This window comes from Echinops telfairi, unplaced genomic scaffold, assembly GCF_000313985.2.
Source record: "Echinops telfairi isolate 266 unplaced genomic scaffold, ASM31398v2 ScPeMD7_24;HRSCAF=84, whole genome shotgun sequence".
Classification (NCBI taxonomy): Eukaryota; Metazoa; Chordata; class Mammalia; order Afrosoricida; family Tenrecidae; genus Echinops; species Echinops telfairi.
The window spans coordinates 3,502,505-3,520,089 of record NW_022103921.1 but is presented as its reverse complement, the minus strand read 5'-3'; the positions used below and the strand labels follow the sequence as shown (position 1 = coordinate 3,520,089).

Here is a 17,585-nt window from a genome sequence, read left to right as displayed (position 1 = left end):
CACATAGTATAAAGAGGAAAAATACCAAACAACCAGAGGGTGACACACTTCATTCATTTCAGCTTTGTGCTACGCATCAAATTCGCACAAGATATCATGAGTGAATTATACAATTCTCGAAAGTGTTCAAAGTGCTAAAAATATTGTCAGAACAATGGCTATCAGTTAAACAGACATGGAAAGATGAACATAATATGTTCAGAGAAGAGACGTTTTCTGCTTCTAATATATCAAACACAAAGACTATTGTCTAATTGGCCTATCTCTAAAGAAATGGGACCCTACTGCTACAATGAAAAGATGATTATGAATAAATCACACAGCCACTGATAAAAGTGAAGAATATTGCACATCAGGACAGCATCAAGAAGTAATATGGAAAGATATTAAATAACAGTTTTGGGTTATATCAGATATTCCATATTTTTATTAATCTTTCAATACTTTCTTATAACAATCTAGTTTTATATATCTATTTTATTGTTCTTATTTAAGTATTAGTTATATGAAATAATAAACTATCTTACAGTATATCATTTTTCTGTACTTAAACTGTCATTGGGGCAATGAATTGGTTGTTAAATTATTTGAATCCCACTCCTGGCTGTAGCCTCTCATTCAATCTGTATGCTGCACAAACCATCAGAGAAGCTGGATTGTATGAAGAAGGATGCAGCAGGAGGCTTGGAGGAAGGCTTATTAACAACGTGCATAGTATGCAGATGACATGACCTTGCGTTCTGACAGTGATGACATAACCTCTGGACTTGAGGCACTTGCTGATGAAGATCAAGGACTGCTTCCTCAAATTTGGAGTACTACTTATTTTAAAGAAAATTCATAATCATCACAACTGGACAAATAGGTAACATCGTGATAAATGGAGGAAAACATGAAATTGTCAAGGATTTTGTCTTGCTTGGATCCACAAACAATGCTCATGGAAGCAGTCAAGAGATCAAATGACAGCTGACCCTCCCCCTAGAAGGATTTATCTCAGAGGACAGCACTGAAGCTGCAGCTCAGGGAGAGGGAAATGTCTGATCAGAGCACAGTGGAGCAAATGAAAGGGGAGGAAGAGAGAACGGAGCACATACTGACCCACCAAGCCTTGAGGATGATATTCCCGCTCAGAGCAGCCAATCCATAGAGACCATATGGCTGCCCCCACTATGAGACATAACATCCCTCACTGACCCATAGCCCTACAGGGAACAACACTGAGACACAGTGTGGGAATGGTGCCTGATCTAATCCCACCACACAGAGGCAAAACACTAAGGGCATGCAACAGAACAGCAAGGGGAACAGAGCAACGAAGTCCACAGGGAATACGAAAAATAGACTTTGGGGCCAGGGATTGGCACCCCATCAGACTCGACCAGAAATCACTCCTAAAGGCCAACAAATAGTCCTTAAACTAACTACAAGCTTTCATTTTTTTGTTGTTGTGGTGGTGTGTTGTGTTTTTTTTGTTTGTCATTAGCTTTTTGTTGTTGTTTTGTTTTATCTTGTTACTTGATTTTCTCTGTTTTGTTTTTGTACATATTATCTCCACAGGTCTGTCTAAATAAGGTAGGCTGGATGAACAATCTGGAGGAGAAAACAATGGGATCAATAGTTCCCGGGTACATGGGAGAGGGGGAGGTGGGGGGAAAGGAAGTGGTGTTTACAAACCCAGGGACAAAGGAACAACAAGTGATCCAAATTGGTGGTGTGGAGGGTATAGGAGGCCTGGTAGGGCATGATCAAGGGTAATGTAACTGAGAGGATTTATTGTAACCCAAATGAAGGCTGAGCATGATAGTGGGACAAGAGGAAATGAAAAGGAAATAGAGGAAAGAGCTAGAAGGCAAAGGGCATTTATATAGGTCTAAATAAAGGCTTGTACGTATGTAAATATATTTATATATGAGGATGGGGAAATAGATTTATGTGTATATATTTACAGGTTTAGTATTAAGGCAGCAGATGGACATTGGGCCTCCAATCAAGTACTCCCTCAATGCAAGAATACTTTGTTCTATTAAATTGGCATTCCATGATGCTCACCTTCCCGACAAGATCGCTGAAAACAAAGTGGGTGCATAAACAAATGTGGTAAAGAAAGCTTATGGAGCCCGGCTATTAAAAGATATAGTGTCTAAGGTCTTAAAGACTTGAAGGTAAACAAGCAGTCATCTAGCTGAGAAGCAACAAAGCCCACATGGAAGAAGCACATCAGCCTGTGTGATCACGAGGTGTCGAAGGGCTGAGGTATCAGGCATCAAAGAACAAAAAATCATATCATGTGTGCTTACCTCCCAGATATGATTGCTGGAGACAAAATGGGTGCATAAGCAAATGTGATGAAGAAAGCTGATGGTGCCCGGCTACCAAAAGATATAGCATCTGGGGTCTTAAAGACTTGAAGGTAAACAAGTGGCCATCTAGCTCAGAAGCAACAAAGCCCACATGGAAGAAGTACACCAGCCTGTGTGATCACGAGGTGTCGAAGGGATCAGGTATCAGGCATCAAAGAACAAAAAATCATATCATTGTGAATGAGGGGGAGTGCAGATTGGGGACCCAAGGTCCATCTGTAGGCAACTGGACATCCCCTTACAGTGGGTCATGGGGAGGAGACGAGCCAGTCAGGGTGCAGTGTAGCAACAATGAAACATACAACTTTCCTCTAGTTCCTACATGCTTCTGCCCCCCCACCCCACTATCATGATCCCATTTCTACCTTACAAATTTGGCTAGAACAGAGGATGTACACTGGAACAGATAGGAACTGGAAACACAGGGACTCCAGGATGGATGATCCCTTCAGGACCAGTGGTGAGAGTGGTGATACTGGGAGGGTGGGGTAGAGATGGGGAACCGATTACAAGCATCTACATATAATCTCCTCCCTGGGGGATGGACAACAGAAAAGTCGGTGAAGAGAGACGTCGGACAGTGTAGGATATGACAGAATAATAATTTATAAATTATCAAGGGTTCTTGTGGGAGGGGGAACAGGGAGGGAGGGGGGAAATGAGGAGCTGATGCCAGGGGCTTACATGGAGAGCAAATGTTTTGATAATGATGAGGGTAATGAATGTACAAATGTGCTTCATACAATTGACGGATGTATGGATTGTGATGAGTTGTATGAGCCCCTAATAAAATGATTTTTTTTAAAGAGAGATCAAATGACACATTATATTGGGTAAATTTGTTACAAACGATCTCCTTAAAGTGTCAAAAGCAAGGATGTTACTCTGAGGACTAAGGTAGGACTAACTTAAGCTATGGTATTTTCCATTGCTTCCTATGAGTGTAAAAGTTGGACACTGACTAACGAAGACGGAAGAAAAATGGATGATTTGAGCTATGGTGGTGGTGCAGAGTATCCCAAGTAACATGGGCGGTCCAAAGAACAAACAAATCTATTTTGGAAGAACTATATCCAGGATGCTCTTTATAGGCCGGGAACGCAAGACTTTGTCTCGTGTACTTTGGACATGTTATCAGGAGAGACTAGTCCCTGGAGAAAGACATCATCTATGGTAAAGTGGGTGGACAGCAAAAAATAGGAAGGCCCGCAATGAGATGGAATGACACAGTGGCTGCAATCATGAGCTCAAAGATCAGAACAATTATGAGGACCGGACCGTGTTCCGTTCGGTTGCACATAAGGTCACTACAGATTGGAACCAACTCAACGGTGCCGAACAAGAACAAGCACATGGAGAAAGATGGGGCAGTAGGCGTCCGTCAAGAATTAGTCTTGGCAACCCAATGTGCCCGTTGTATGCTGTCCTACATGGTCATTGTGAGTCATATGCCCATTGTATGCTGTCCTACATGGTCATTGTGAGTCACAATCAACTGCGCAGCAATGGGTTTGGCTTTTGTATCAGAAGTGGAAAGAGGGAGAAAGGGATGCTCTTACTTAGACAGCACTGAAGAGTGGGGGAATGGTTTGGAAAAGGATAGTGAGAATGGTTGCATAACTCAAAGAATAGAAATGTTACTGAATTATGCCTGTAGACACATGTCTTATAGTGTATATATAATTTTTCACCTCAATAGATTTTTTTTAGAAAGAAAGTACTAGTATAAACATTTGTCAACATTTATTTAACTAGTCTCTTAAAGTAGGTGCATCTTATTATATGTACATTTTTTTAAGTGTACCCCAAAGTTTTACTGTTATTGCTTTCTCCAACTAGGTCTCCCCTCCAAAAACAAAAAAATAAATCAAATGTGCCTTCATGGAAAATAATAAATTACAAAGCATACATTTTTATTTTATATGCTATGACATCAAATCTATTATAAAACACATTACATGTCAAAGTAGTTTTCAATCAATATCTTTCATCATTCAACTTTAATATATAACCTAACAGTATTTAAAAGATACCTCAAGAGAGTATAGTACATGAATTCTAATCACACGTGAAAATCTGCAGGCAATAACATATAATGAAGACTTTCATTGGTAGTCTTTTTCATTCATAACTAAGAATTATTTATTTTTATTAACAAGAGTTTCAGAGGAAGGCATTTCTGAAAGTGGACAATTTATACAAAAATGGGAAACCTACGAAAAATTTTGGATGCAGCCTCAGCCTTCTGAAATCCTTGATTATGCATACATCAGAATAAAAACTCCTTTATTAGAAAAATCTAAGTTATTTAACTCAAATTGGATTTGTTCTTTAATTCAAATGTATTATAACTACTAAAAGAAATGTTACTAGAGCAGTGTTTTAAGAAATGGTAAAATGGAATTAGTTTAGGACATTAGGAGGACACCCACTGATTAACTTATTTATTGTTAAATATGGACATACTAATGCTCCAGAGGGAAAACACAAAAGCTTCATTTCTTAAGTACATAGTAATGTTTCTGTTGACAGTTTCAATCATTTGTCAGAACTAACCTTTTCTTTTTTTAACAGTTTTATTAGCACTTTATCCATATGTCATATAATTCAATAATTCAATCACATCAAGAAGAGTTGTACCAAAAAACAAAAATACCACAAATTAACCAAGAGGTTTTGCAAGAGAGCCAAAGGCAGATTAAAAAGCAAACAAAACAAAATGCAAAGCCAGGAATGGGTTTTGGGCGTGCACTAAATCCTAGTTCAAACTTAAGAAAAATGAGTTCTCACATCACAGCCCTGCTCGATACTTACTCTCAGGAAGGGAACACAGAAGATATAGATGCTATATCAAAATGTGGTGAAGAAGTTGAATGGTACCTGGCTATCAGATAAAATAGCATCTGGGATCTCAAAGGCTTCTTTACAAATAAGCAGCCATCTAAGTGAGATGTCCACTAAGTCCATATGGAAGAAGCACACTGTAATAGTCTGGGTACTTTGGAGAAACAAATCCAAAGCTACTCATGTATAAGAGAGAGTTTTATGCAAAGAAAATGTGCATCATGAAAACATCCCAACCCAATGCTGCCCAAGCCCACAAGTCCAACATTAACCCATTAACAACACCAGTCCACAAAGTCCTCCACCTCACAAAACAGAGGCAATAATGCCGACTGCAGGAGGAAAGCTGAGTCAGTGAATGTGTAAGCATCTCAGCACTGGCAGGGATCTCCACACGGCTGCTCCAGCACCCAGGGCTGCATCGGGATAGATCCATGCGGCCTCTCCTTGGGGATGTCTTGTAGGAAATCCATCTTGCAAGCTGAAGCAGGGAACTGCTAAGGCAGCTGCACCCGATGCAACCATCACAAAACAAGAGACCCGAGAACTCAGGACCTTCAGACACACCATCATCAGTCATGGAAGGACTGTAAATCATATAACCCACAGCCGAAGGAGGGAATAGTATCAGAGCCTAAACTGTGACAATCTGGTTGACAGAAGGCTGACAGTGGGAGCCCAAGACACATTTCTGGGAACTACATAGGAAATAAGCCTCTGGTGATCTCCCTCTATCCATAATAGAGGGATGAGAGGAAAGTGGTTACTAAACTGAGTGCACTGGAGAGAAGAGTATAGAAAATCAAAGGGATAAACCTGACTTGACAACGGTTAAAACTTGTTAGTCGATTCCCTCGCTGATGCACTCTGGACCTGATCTGATTTACGTTTTCTCTATTTTTGTTTTGTGTTACTTTTTGCTGGTTCATAATAGGGTTTACCTCAGCTGTGTTATGGCATTGGGGTCACTCTCTTGAATTTGTATTATATGTTTTTGTTTTTCAATAGATGCAACCCAGGATTGATGAATCTATAAGGACAGGAAGTAGAATAAAAGGGTTTTTTTAAAAGAAAAAAAAAAAGAAAAGGTTTTTTTTTTGGAGGGGGGAGCAGTGATGGAGGTGGTAAGGGGTAAAAGAGAGACGATGTCAAGAAGTCCAAGAAGGAAATGAATGTTTGGAAACTGAATGTGGTAGAAATTATACAATACTGCTTGAGGTGATTGAACTACGGAGTGATAGGATATATACATTAAGTCCTAATTTAAAAAAATTATCTGACGTGCAGTATATGCCAATAAAACTAAGTAAGGAGTTATACTATTATCACCACATTCAATTCTAGAACATTGTCTTCTTCTTTGTACTCATTGTTACTCATATAATTATTTTTTTCTCTAATTGTGGCAAAGACAGACCCAACAAAACATTTTCCAATTCAACAATTTCCACGTGTATAATTTAGTACCATTGGTTATACTGTTTTTTGTTGTTGTTGTTTTTTAACATTTTATTAGGGGCTCATACAACTGTTATCCCAATCCATACACACATCAATTGTGTAAAGCACATTTGTACATCGTTTCTCAAAACATTTTCTCTCCATTTAAACCCCTGACATTAGGTCCTCATTTTTCCCCTCCCTCCCTGCTCCCCCCTCCCACATGAGCCCTTGATAGTTTATAAATGGGTATTTTGTCATATCTTGCCCTGTCCGACGTCTCCCTTCACCCACTTTTCGGTTGTCTGTCCCCCAGGGAGGAGGTCACACACAGTTCCATGTAATTGGTTCCCTCTTTCCTACCCATTCGCCCTTTACCCTCCCTGTTTTGCCACTCACACCACTGGTCCTATTGGGCTCATCCATCCTGGATTCCCTGGATTTTCAGTTCCTATCTGTACCAGTGTACATCCTCTGGTCTAGCCAGACTTAGAAGATCGAATTCAAGTCATGGCAGTGGGAACGGGGAGGAAACATTTAGGAACTAGAAGAAAGTTGTATTTCTCATCATTGTTACATCGCACCCTGACTGGCTCATCTCCTCCCCGAGACCCCTCTGCAAGGGGGATCTCCAGTGGCCTACTAATGGGCTTTGGATCTCCACTCCGCACTCCCCCCATCATTCACTATGGTAAGGTTTTTTGTTCTGATGATGCCTTACACCTGATCCCTTTGACACCTCGTGATTGCATAGGCTGGTGTGCTTCTTCCATGTGGGCTTTGTTGCTTCTGAGCTTGATGGCCGCTTGATTACCTTCAAGCCTTTAAGACCCCAGACGCTATACTTTTTGATAGCCGGGCACCATCAGCTTTCTACTCTTTGTGTTTTATACCACATTGATATCCTTTTCCAAATTGTTCCACCATTAACAGACACTCAATGCCCCCCCAAGCAACAACTCTTTCTCCTTCACCCATGGTAACCATTGAGCAAGTCTGGTTTCTTTTTACTAGTTTTCACGATATAGTATTTAAATATTATGCACTTCCATGATTAAACTGGTTTTAAAAAGAGTTGTATATACATCATCACAATCAGCTCCAGTGCTCCCTTCCTCCTCCATCTTCACTGTTTGCTCCTCAAATCCCTTCCACTTTCTCCACCCTCACCCCGTGCATTACTTATTATCTCTATTCATCCACTCCCGTACTCCACAAACTGGGAAACTCAAACAAAACAATAAAAAACAAAACAAAACATAACAACAAGAAGAAAATAATAATATAAAGATAAGATAAGAATGAAAATAAAGAGTAAGAGAAAAAAGACCACCATCAAAAGGTCAGAGAAGAAATTTCTGTTGTCGAATAAAAGTGAAATACTTGAGCCTAGTGCAATTCTGGTTGGGGTCAGGAGGGAGGTCAACTGACCAAGTCTACTTGGTGACCAAGTATACCGTGGTTCGATCCACGGTAATCAAGTTTACAATAATCTCTGTCTGACAGTGAAGCTGCTGGGGTCCCTCACCTGTGGCTAGAGGAGGTTCTGCCAGAAGCTTAATCTGACTACATATTCTGCAGATGGATTTAGGGATCCCTCGCTCCTCCATAGCCTTCTACAAATTGGGTGGTCACAATTTAAGTGCTGGTACTTTTCCCTTCGTCACATTTGGATTTTGTTCTTGTCACCTTTGGATCACACAGGCTGGTGTGCTGCTTCTGTGTGCATTTAGCTGATGCCTCACTTAGATGGTTGCTTGTCTGAAAACAAGCCTTAAAGACCCCAGACCCTATTCTGATTGATAGCCAGGCACCATCTGCTTCCTTTGCCACACTTTGCTGTAGCACCCAAGCTTTGGTGATCATTTAATGAAGGTATCTAGCAGGGCCAAGAACTCACATTTTCTCCTGTCATTTGTCAAAGCTAACATTTTCTTCTCTTATTAACTATTAATGATTTCCAATGGATGGTCATTTAATATTAGATTTTTTCACAATCTCACATTTCTAGCAGATATCTGAAGCTAGGTCAATACAAGAGACTTCACCAAGTTCACAGGAAAATAGTATTAAAAGATAAAAATGTGTCACATATATTAACTTCATTTCTTAACAAATTTCTATCCAATTTGAGGCACTTTTGTAAGTGATGATATCAGCCACTGTCCATTCCTAAAGAACTTAGAATTCTGGGAATTTAACATGTCATTGTCATCTGCCTTACATTATTAATTGAAGGAAAATTGATAGTTTTTTACAGATTTAAAAAAAATTAGAAACAAAAAGAGGTCCAAAGTAATAAAAAAATGTAAGATACCTAATAAGTTCCACCCGTCAGAACTTTTCCCCAAAGACCCTTGTTTGAATAGGAGAATTGTTGTGGTGGGACAGGGCTCCCTGGTGGAGCTTCCCGGGGGTATTCTGATGCCAAAGCTTTGGCTGACTTTCTCAAAACACTCTCCAAATCAGAAGCAGATGTTCTTTTCTTTGGCCTTTCAGAAAGTCAACCATCAAAATGCCTTGCTGCTGTTAGGTGCTATCTAGTGAGATCCGATTCATCGCAACGGAGTGGAAAACTACCTGGTCCTATGCCATCCTCACAATTGCTGTTTCAGTCCATTGGTGCAGCCACGGTGTCCATCCATCTCATTGAGGAGCTTCCTCTTTTTCACTGCCCCTCTGCTTTACCACGCACGATGCTCTTTTTCCAGGGACTGGTGCCTACTGACAACATGTTCAAAATACTTAAGACGAAGTCTTGATGTCCTGGCTTCCAAGATGCACCCTGGCCATACTTTTTCCAAGACACATTTGTTTGCTCTTCTGGCAATCCGTGCTATTTTCGATATTCTTTGCCAACACTGTCAGTCAAATGCATTGGGCTTTTCCTTATTCAATGTCCACATTTTCACATGCATACGAGGCAATCAAACATACCAGGGTTTGGGTGAGGCACACCTGAGTCCTCAAAAAACACTGGCACTCTTTAGCATTGTAAAGAGCTCTTGGACAACACATCCATTGATTTCCTGACTGGTCCTTCCATGAGTAGTGATTGTGGATGCAAGCAAGATGTCATCTGTAACCACTGCAATTTTTCTCCACTTATCGTGATGCTGTCAACTGGTCTAATTGTGAAGATTTTTATTTTCTTTACATTGAGTTGTACACCATACCTCAGGCTGCATGCCCCAAGCTTCAACAGCAAGTATTTGAAGACTTTGCTTTCAACATGGTTGTGTGATCTGTATATTGCAGGCATCAATAAGTTCTCCTCCAATCCTGAGCCCACGTTCTTTTTCATAGAGCCCAGCGTCTTCGGATTATTTGCTCAGCAAACAGATTGAATAGACAGGTTGAGAGGCTACAACCCTGATACATGCCTTTCTTGTATTTTAAACTACTCATTATCCCCTTGTTCTCTCCGAACACTGCCTCTTGTTCCATGTACAGATGAGCACCATAAAGTGTTCTGGAATTCCCATTTCTCGTAATGTTATCCCTAGTGTTTTCATGATCCACACAGCCAAATGCCTTTGTAGAGTCAATAAAAAATTAATAAACAGCTGTCTGATAGTCTCTGCTTTCAGCCAAGGTCCATCTGACATCAGCAATGAAATCTTTCCTTCACATCCTCTTCTGAATTCAGCTTGAATTTCCGGCAGCTCCCTCTTGATATACTCCTGAAACAATTGTTGAATGAGTTTTAGGGAAATTTTACTTGCATGTGATATTAATGATATTATTAAATAATTTCCAAAATCTGTTGGGTCACCTTATTCAGGATGGGTACAAACGTGGGTATCCTCCAGGTAGCTAGCTGTCTTACAGATTTCTTGGCATCGGCCAGTGAGCGCTTCCAGGGCTTCCTCGGCTAATGGAAACATTTCCATCCATTCTTAGTCTTGTTTTTGGCTAATGCATTCAGCGGAGCCTGGAATTCTGCCTTCAGTGCCCCTAATTCTTTATCATCTGCAACTTCTGGAAATGATTGAATGTTGCTCCCTTGTTTTTGGTACTCTGTCTATTTCTTCCATCTTAGGATGCTCCTGCACCATTCACTCTTTTGCCCATGGGATTTTTCAATGTGGCATCTCAAGTTTTTACACTTTTTTTTCTTCAGTTCATTCATTTGGAGATAGCCTGTGTTCCTTCTTCGTGTGTTCTAACTCCAGGTCGTTCACATCACACGATATCTCTTCCAGCTGCCTTTGAAATGCTCTGTTCTGCGCTCTTACTTCACCATTTCTTCTATTTGATTCAGCTACTCGCAAGTTTCAGCATCTCTTCTGACCTTCACTTGGACCTTTTCGTTCTTTCTTGCCCTCTTAATGACCTTTCACTTCCTTCATGTTTGATGTTCTTAATGTCGCCTCCCAGTTCATTGGGTCTCTGTCATTAGTCTTCAATGATTTGACTCTTGACATGTTCTCAAAATCCAGGTGGGAAGTACTCCAAGTGATATTTTGGCTCTCGTGGACTCGTATTAGTTTTCCTCCATTTCAACCTGAACTTCCATGTGGGCAAATGATGATCTGTTCCACAGTCAGCCGTTGGCCTAGTTTTGAGGGCTGGTATTGAGCTTCTCCAACGTCTCTTCCCACAGATGTTGTCAATTTAATTCTTGGGTATTCCATCTGGTGAAGTCCATCTATAATCACCATTTATGTTGTTTTAAAAATATGTTTACGATAAAGTCATTGAGCTTGCCAAATTCTATCATGTGATCTCCAGTGATGACCAAGGCCTTATTTTCCAACTACCGTTTCTTCCTCGTTGTTTCCAATTTTCGCATTCCAATTGCCAATAATTATCAATGAATTTTCCCCATGATTGTGTTTGACTAATTTTATGACTCAAGCATCAAAAAAAACCCCAAATAAACAAAAACTGTGCCCATGACCTTTTCTCTTGACCAGTCTACTTCTGCTTTGAAGGAATGATTCACTTTCACCTTTTGGTAACCATTGCTTTGACTGTGTTTTGGCTGCAGAAATATACTAGCAGAGTTATGTTTCTTTTCTTGCTACAATTCTTCCCAAGAAATGCTTCAGGATCTCGATTCTACTTGTTTAAAGTTTGCAGAACTCTAATTTCTCAGTCAGTATTGTGCAAGCTAAACCAATGGAAAGGTCTATGGTGTTGGCTATTGTTATTGCTGTTCCTCATCAATCTTTTTAAATTAGGACGCAGACAAGATTGTTTCCTCCTAAACGATGGTCTCCTGCTATAGGTTGTTGAAGGCTTCATCTTCAACAGTTTCTGATCCTTTCCTAAAACGAGCTGTCCAGTCGTACACTGAAGATTTGAGGGCTGTACCCGCCCGGCCTCCGGCCATAAACTTTTCCTAAAGCATCAGCGATTTCACAATTCTTCCACCAAGACTATACCATAAGTTTAGCAGAATTGATGTTGCTTTGATAAGAGCCTTTTCAAATTGAGAGCTTATCCTTCTTAGTCCCTGAAAGTAAACCCTGTTCAGGCAGGTTATTATAAATTAATACGAGTTTATTTTGGTGCAAAAGTTTTTTGAAATCCAATGTAGTTTTTTCATATTATTTTCATGAAGCCTTTGAAGACCCCTTGTATTTTCAGAAATTGGTAACTATAATTAAAATATCATATCTATTTGATATTAATACATCTCTATTCTTTACAACAGGAAAAATTCATAATCCATTTTTAATTCAGTCTTTCTGCAAGCACATACATATTTACACATAACAGAACTCTGATTATGGTTAGCTATTAGTTTGGGTATTAAGCTGAAGTTTATAGTTACGGTATATACTGTAATTATTTCATGGACTCTGTAAGTCTGTCTATAGTCTATCATTCTATAAAATATCATCATGGGACAGTAGGGATGAAGGTGATATGTTATCCTATAGTCTTCAAGAGTTGATTCCAGTTTTCTAAATGGATAATCCCCTTTTGCCCTTCCAAAACTGGAAGAGACTGAATAAATTCCTACTAGAAATCAAAGGCATGAGTCACACAACTGAGAATTGTAATCTCATTTACAAACAGTAAATATTTTCTTTAAGCCAATTATAAAAAATAATAATCAATTATTAATTAATTAGTAAGTATGCTAGTATAACTTTAATAGATTTCTTCCTTGATAAGGAAGAGCCCTGATAGGGTAGTGGTTAAGCATTGGGCTGCTACTTGCAGAGTCAGCAGTTCAAAACTACTAGCCACTCTGTAAGAGAAAGATAACGCTTTCTGCTCCTGTAAAGAGTTACAATCTCGGAAATCTCCCGATGAAAGTTCTACCCTGTCCTATAGGGTCACACCAGTTGAAATCAACTCAATAGCTGTGAGAAGGAAACATCAACTGACATGATCTTTATGTAACATTATACATGCATATGGACATAAAGATCTGTGTCTCACGTAGGAAAAAGTGTCCAAACTGGGGCACCTTCAAATTCACTAATTGTAAGAATACATCTATTAAGCACCTATTTCCTGCCACTTAGATGAGCTCTGGTATTGTAAGGGTTGAGTACTCCATTGCTAATTGAAAGGTTGGCAGTTAGAACTCTCACCTTGTCTCTGTAGGCGAAAGACCTGGCAATCTATACTGCTTTAGGTAGTCTACTCTGTCTCATGGCATTTCCACAAGTCAGGACGTAATAATTGGCAGCACTCAACACCAATATGTACCACTTACGACAGCTCAAAACCATTACATTTTCAAAATAATTTTAAGCAGAATGAAGTATTTCTTTTTTTTTTTTTTAATTTTTTAAACATTTTATTAGGGGCTCATACAACTGTTATCCCAATCCATACACACATCAATTGTGTAAAGCGTATTTGTACATCATTTCTCAAAACATTTTCTCTCCATTTAAACCTCCGACATTAGGTCCTCAGAATGAAGTATTTCTTAATCAAAATAGTTGATACCTGTCTGAAATAAACCCCCCCCATAAGTGTAAGCATGTGCCATTTATTTTGTTATTCATCATTCCATCATGTTTATTGGTTTATTAGCTTATTAATTTTATATATTGGCACGTTAGAGAAACTTTTCAGGCCAGTGTAATGAAACTTAATTGCGACAGACCAACTTGAGTTTTTCAACTGGACCACATTTTTTTTCATGTAAATCTTACTACACATATGTAAATACATAACTCATCTGAATTAATGTTGACACTTATCCAAATACTCAAGATATCTTGATATTATATTGTCTCCTTTCATCTGCATCCCTCAGGATTGCCACCAAGTTATATCGTGGTCTTTTTTTTCCTCTCTGAAAATCAGCCCACTTCTATACTGTATTAACTTTGTTCAGTTGTCACAGTTTGTGCATTTCTATGTTAGGCCCTCTTATTCTCTAATTGGAAAATGTGTGTCTGTAACCACCTTTCCTTTATCGAATACCATGGAAACATTCATTAGTCCCATTTTTGGGAGCTCATTTTTGGGAGTCTTATACTCATTTACTTTTTCGTTTATTAGGTATCTACCATGTGCCAGTGTAAACAGTTAAGCACTCAACTGTGAGCCAAAAAGACGGCAGTATGAACTAACTCACAGGTACTTCACAAATTAGGCCTGCCTATTTGATCCCCAAAGACTGCAGCTTTGTAAACCCTATGGACCAGTTCTAGACACAAGTCGTTGCCATGATTCGGAATCTACTCAACTGCAACTGGTTGGGTTTTATTTATCAGACATTGGGCTATAGATCACAGGAATACTGATGGCTAAAAACTATCCTGCAATAAGAAAAATCACAGATTCAACATGAGATTATATCTCATAAATAGTGCAGACAACTTCAGAAGCTCTAGAAAGCACCTTGAAAATCCTGTTTATAAGCATCCTTCTAATTAGCCATCCACTTCTTAACTACATTTTCTTTTCTTCCAGCACGCATATTCAGGAGAAATAAAACAATGGCATATTCAACATCCCAGCAGCTGTTTTTGTATTTACCATCATTACTTAAATTGATTTCCTAATATTTTTTAACGTAGGGGGTCGTTTTTCCATAAAGTTAAGTAAAATAGATCCTTAGGCTATAATAAAACTCAAGCTAAATTTCCATGTGTCAACTCACAGTGTCTCAACAGAACAAAGTAGAACTGACCCATAGGATTTCTAAGGCTGTAAATCTTTTTTTTTTTTCCTTCGTCTCACAGGGAGTGAGCAGAGAGAGAGAGACAGAGAGCGAGAGAGAGAGAGAGAGAGAGAGAGAGAGAGAGAGAGCAAGGCTGTAAATCTATGAAAACAGATTTCCACATCTTTCTCAAACCCAAACCACCACTTGTTTAATTGTTTCCTGGGGCAATTGTTTCAAAATTCCCAACTACCCATTTACAAAGAAACTTCTGAAATACAAACCAGTTGTAAATTGAGTATGATTAATTTTTGCCCTTGATTTGTATACCAGGGGCTTCATAAAATTTGTGGGAAAATTCCATTATCTTTTAATTCCCTTTGCCCATGAACTTTTTGAAGCTCTCTCATAGTTACATTCTTACGGACTCCAGCTGTGCCATCACTAAGGTAACCAGTGAATTAGCAGCTTAAAATTAAAATTGTTCTTAAGATTGTGGAGCTACCTGCGCATTTCCAATTAGTCGAAGAAAGGAGAGGTGTGGGGAATGTTATAAAAAATGAAAAGTTGCTTGGAAGTTATTTGAATTGTATTTACTTTTGACTTTAATTGCGAGATACTGGTACAAAAATAGTTATAACAAGCCAGCTGAGATGCTTCTTAGGCATAAGTCAACAGGGTAAAAAAAAAAAAGAAAGAAAGAAAGGAAAAAGAATCCACAAAACAAAACCTGTTCTACAGGCTTCTGTTCACACAGAGAAAGTACAGCCATTTTATGTTAAGTCTAGGGTATAACCCCTTTTAATATGTTTCCTGGGACTCCAGTGGGGTTTTCATTTCAGCTAAGCGGTTTCTTTTAAGGACTCACTTAAAATAACAACTACGGACTATTTCTTGAGGCTGGCAGAGAGAATTAGAAACTTTGTTTCGTGCGGTACTTCTTCATATGCCATGACTCAATTTAGCAACTAGCAACATATCTATCCTTCCTCCCACAGAAGGACTGCATGCCATCAATCCAATTGTTCGAATCAAAGTTTTGTTGGAATTGGAAGATCGATATTAAGATTCCATTCTACTGTTCTAGGCGTGATTGCCTTTTGCACACATGACGCCTGGTCATAAGAGTTCTTCCACAGAACAGTGTTTGTGAGAGCAAGGAGGACAAATAACTAATGTCTTTGTTAACTGGGAAATCCACGAAATCATTTTGTAATCAGTGACAGAACTGTCTCATTTTAATTTTTTAGGGGAACTCCCCCCAAAAAGCAGGTGTTACAACTAACAGACACGTTTAGCAGTCAAATTATACATCCTTTTATTAATGGTATCATTTATGTTTTTGTTTCAATTATGAATGCTCTCAGTTTTAAATAATTTCTAATGCCAAACATCATAATGATAATTTTGCATTTCCTCACACAGATCATTTCAATCGTATGTAATTGAAAGAAAATATGAAAAATGGCATAGAGCCATTATTTTATTTTTGGAAACTCTTTATAAATAACAACTCACACCCAAAAGAAGATAGTCCATGAGCACAGAATCTCTGGAAACGGCTCAAGTGTGTGAGGCAACAGAGGAGTATTGTTTTGTAGCTGTTTTTGTTTTTTTTAAACCTCGCTTAGTAACAGCACTTCATCATAATAAAAACAAAAAAGGTCCAAACTGAACACAGAGGCAATAAATGTAAAACTTCAACTGAAACTAAGGCTGCCACATCAATTCCATTTACCCGAAGAGGTATAGAAAGCTTGGTTGCTACTCACCAAATCTTCCAGAAACACCCAGTCTTATCTAAGCAACAGACATGCTGAGGTGCTGAAGACAGCTCTCTCTCGGTTTCAAAGCCCTTTCGGTGAAATCGCTTTTATCTTCCATTTAACAGGGGTTGCCTCTTATTGTCCAAGCCCGGCAGAGACTTTTTTTCCACAATGCCTCTTTGACTTTCTGTGTCTCTTTAAAGCCACAGGCACCGCCGGAAAACGGTTAGCAGAAAATGATCTCTTGCAAGCGCACGGAGCCGTTGTAAATTTCCACTCGCGGGGCTTTGCTCTCAGATTCCAAGCCTTGCTCTTCATCTGTCACAGGCAGCTCTGTTTCTGGTCAAACGAGCTGGCTTCTGTGTTCTCCCCCTCCCTCTCCAATACGTTCTGGAAAGATATGTCACACACTCACACACTCAGCCTTTTTCTTCCTCCTCCCAGTGGTGCAACGTCACAAGAATACGTGCAAAGCAATTAAACTGAGAGGTAACATTAATCTCAGGCCAGAAAAAAAATCTAGGAATATACGAATTTCTCGTTTCATCACTCTTTTTTCCCCTTAAGTCCTATATTTGTTCCTGCCTGGGGTTTGTCAGCTGATTAAATTGGCCTGACCACCTTGTTTTAAAAATGTAAATAAAGGTTTCTAACAAAGGCGGACTGATCATAACATTCATCTGCTAATGTACGAACTCCTTAGGGAAGATGCTAGTCCCAGTCATAATCAGAACGTGTAGCAAGGAAATACTCAAGTGTTTTGAATGAAATCTTGATATTTAAAGAGACATGAAGAGTTTTAAATTAGAATAGTCATAATTTAATTTGTAACTTTGTAAGAACCTAGTATATTTCATTATAGTATATTTTGAACCTGCCCCTCCATTTTATTAAGCCTGATATTCTTTTCCAGAGACTAATGTCTTTTGCCAGCATGTCCAAAGTATGTGAGATGAAGCCCCACCAGTCTCGCTCCCGAGGAGCCTACGGGCGGGCTGTATGGCTCTCAAGGCAGATTTATTTGTTCTTTCTGACAGTCCGTGGTACCTTTGGTATTCTTTGCCAGCCCTATCATTCAAATGAATCGAG

General features: G+C 39.2%; 1 protein-coding gene across 1 annotated transcript in view; it reads right to left on the bottom strand.

The window, feature by feature from the left end:
- Positions 1–16,913, bottom strand: part of CAB39L (calcium binding protein 39 like) — a 98,473-nt gene extending 81,560 nt beyond the window's left edge. The window contains exon 1 of the mRNA XM_013007579.2: positions 16,503–16,913. The gene's annotated coding sequence lies outside the window, so the exon portion shown is untranslated. The remainder of the gene's footprint in view (positions 1–16,502) is intronic.
- Between the last annotated feature and the right edge of the window lie 672 nt (positions 16,914–17,585).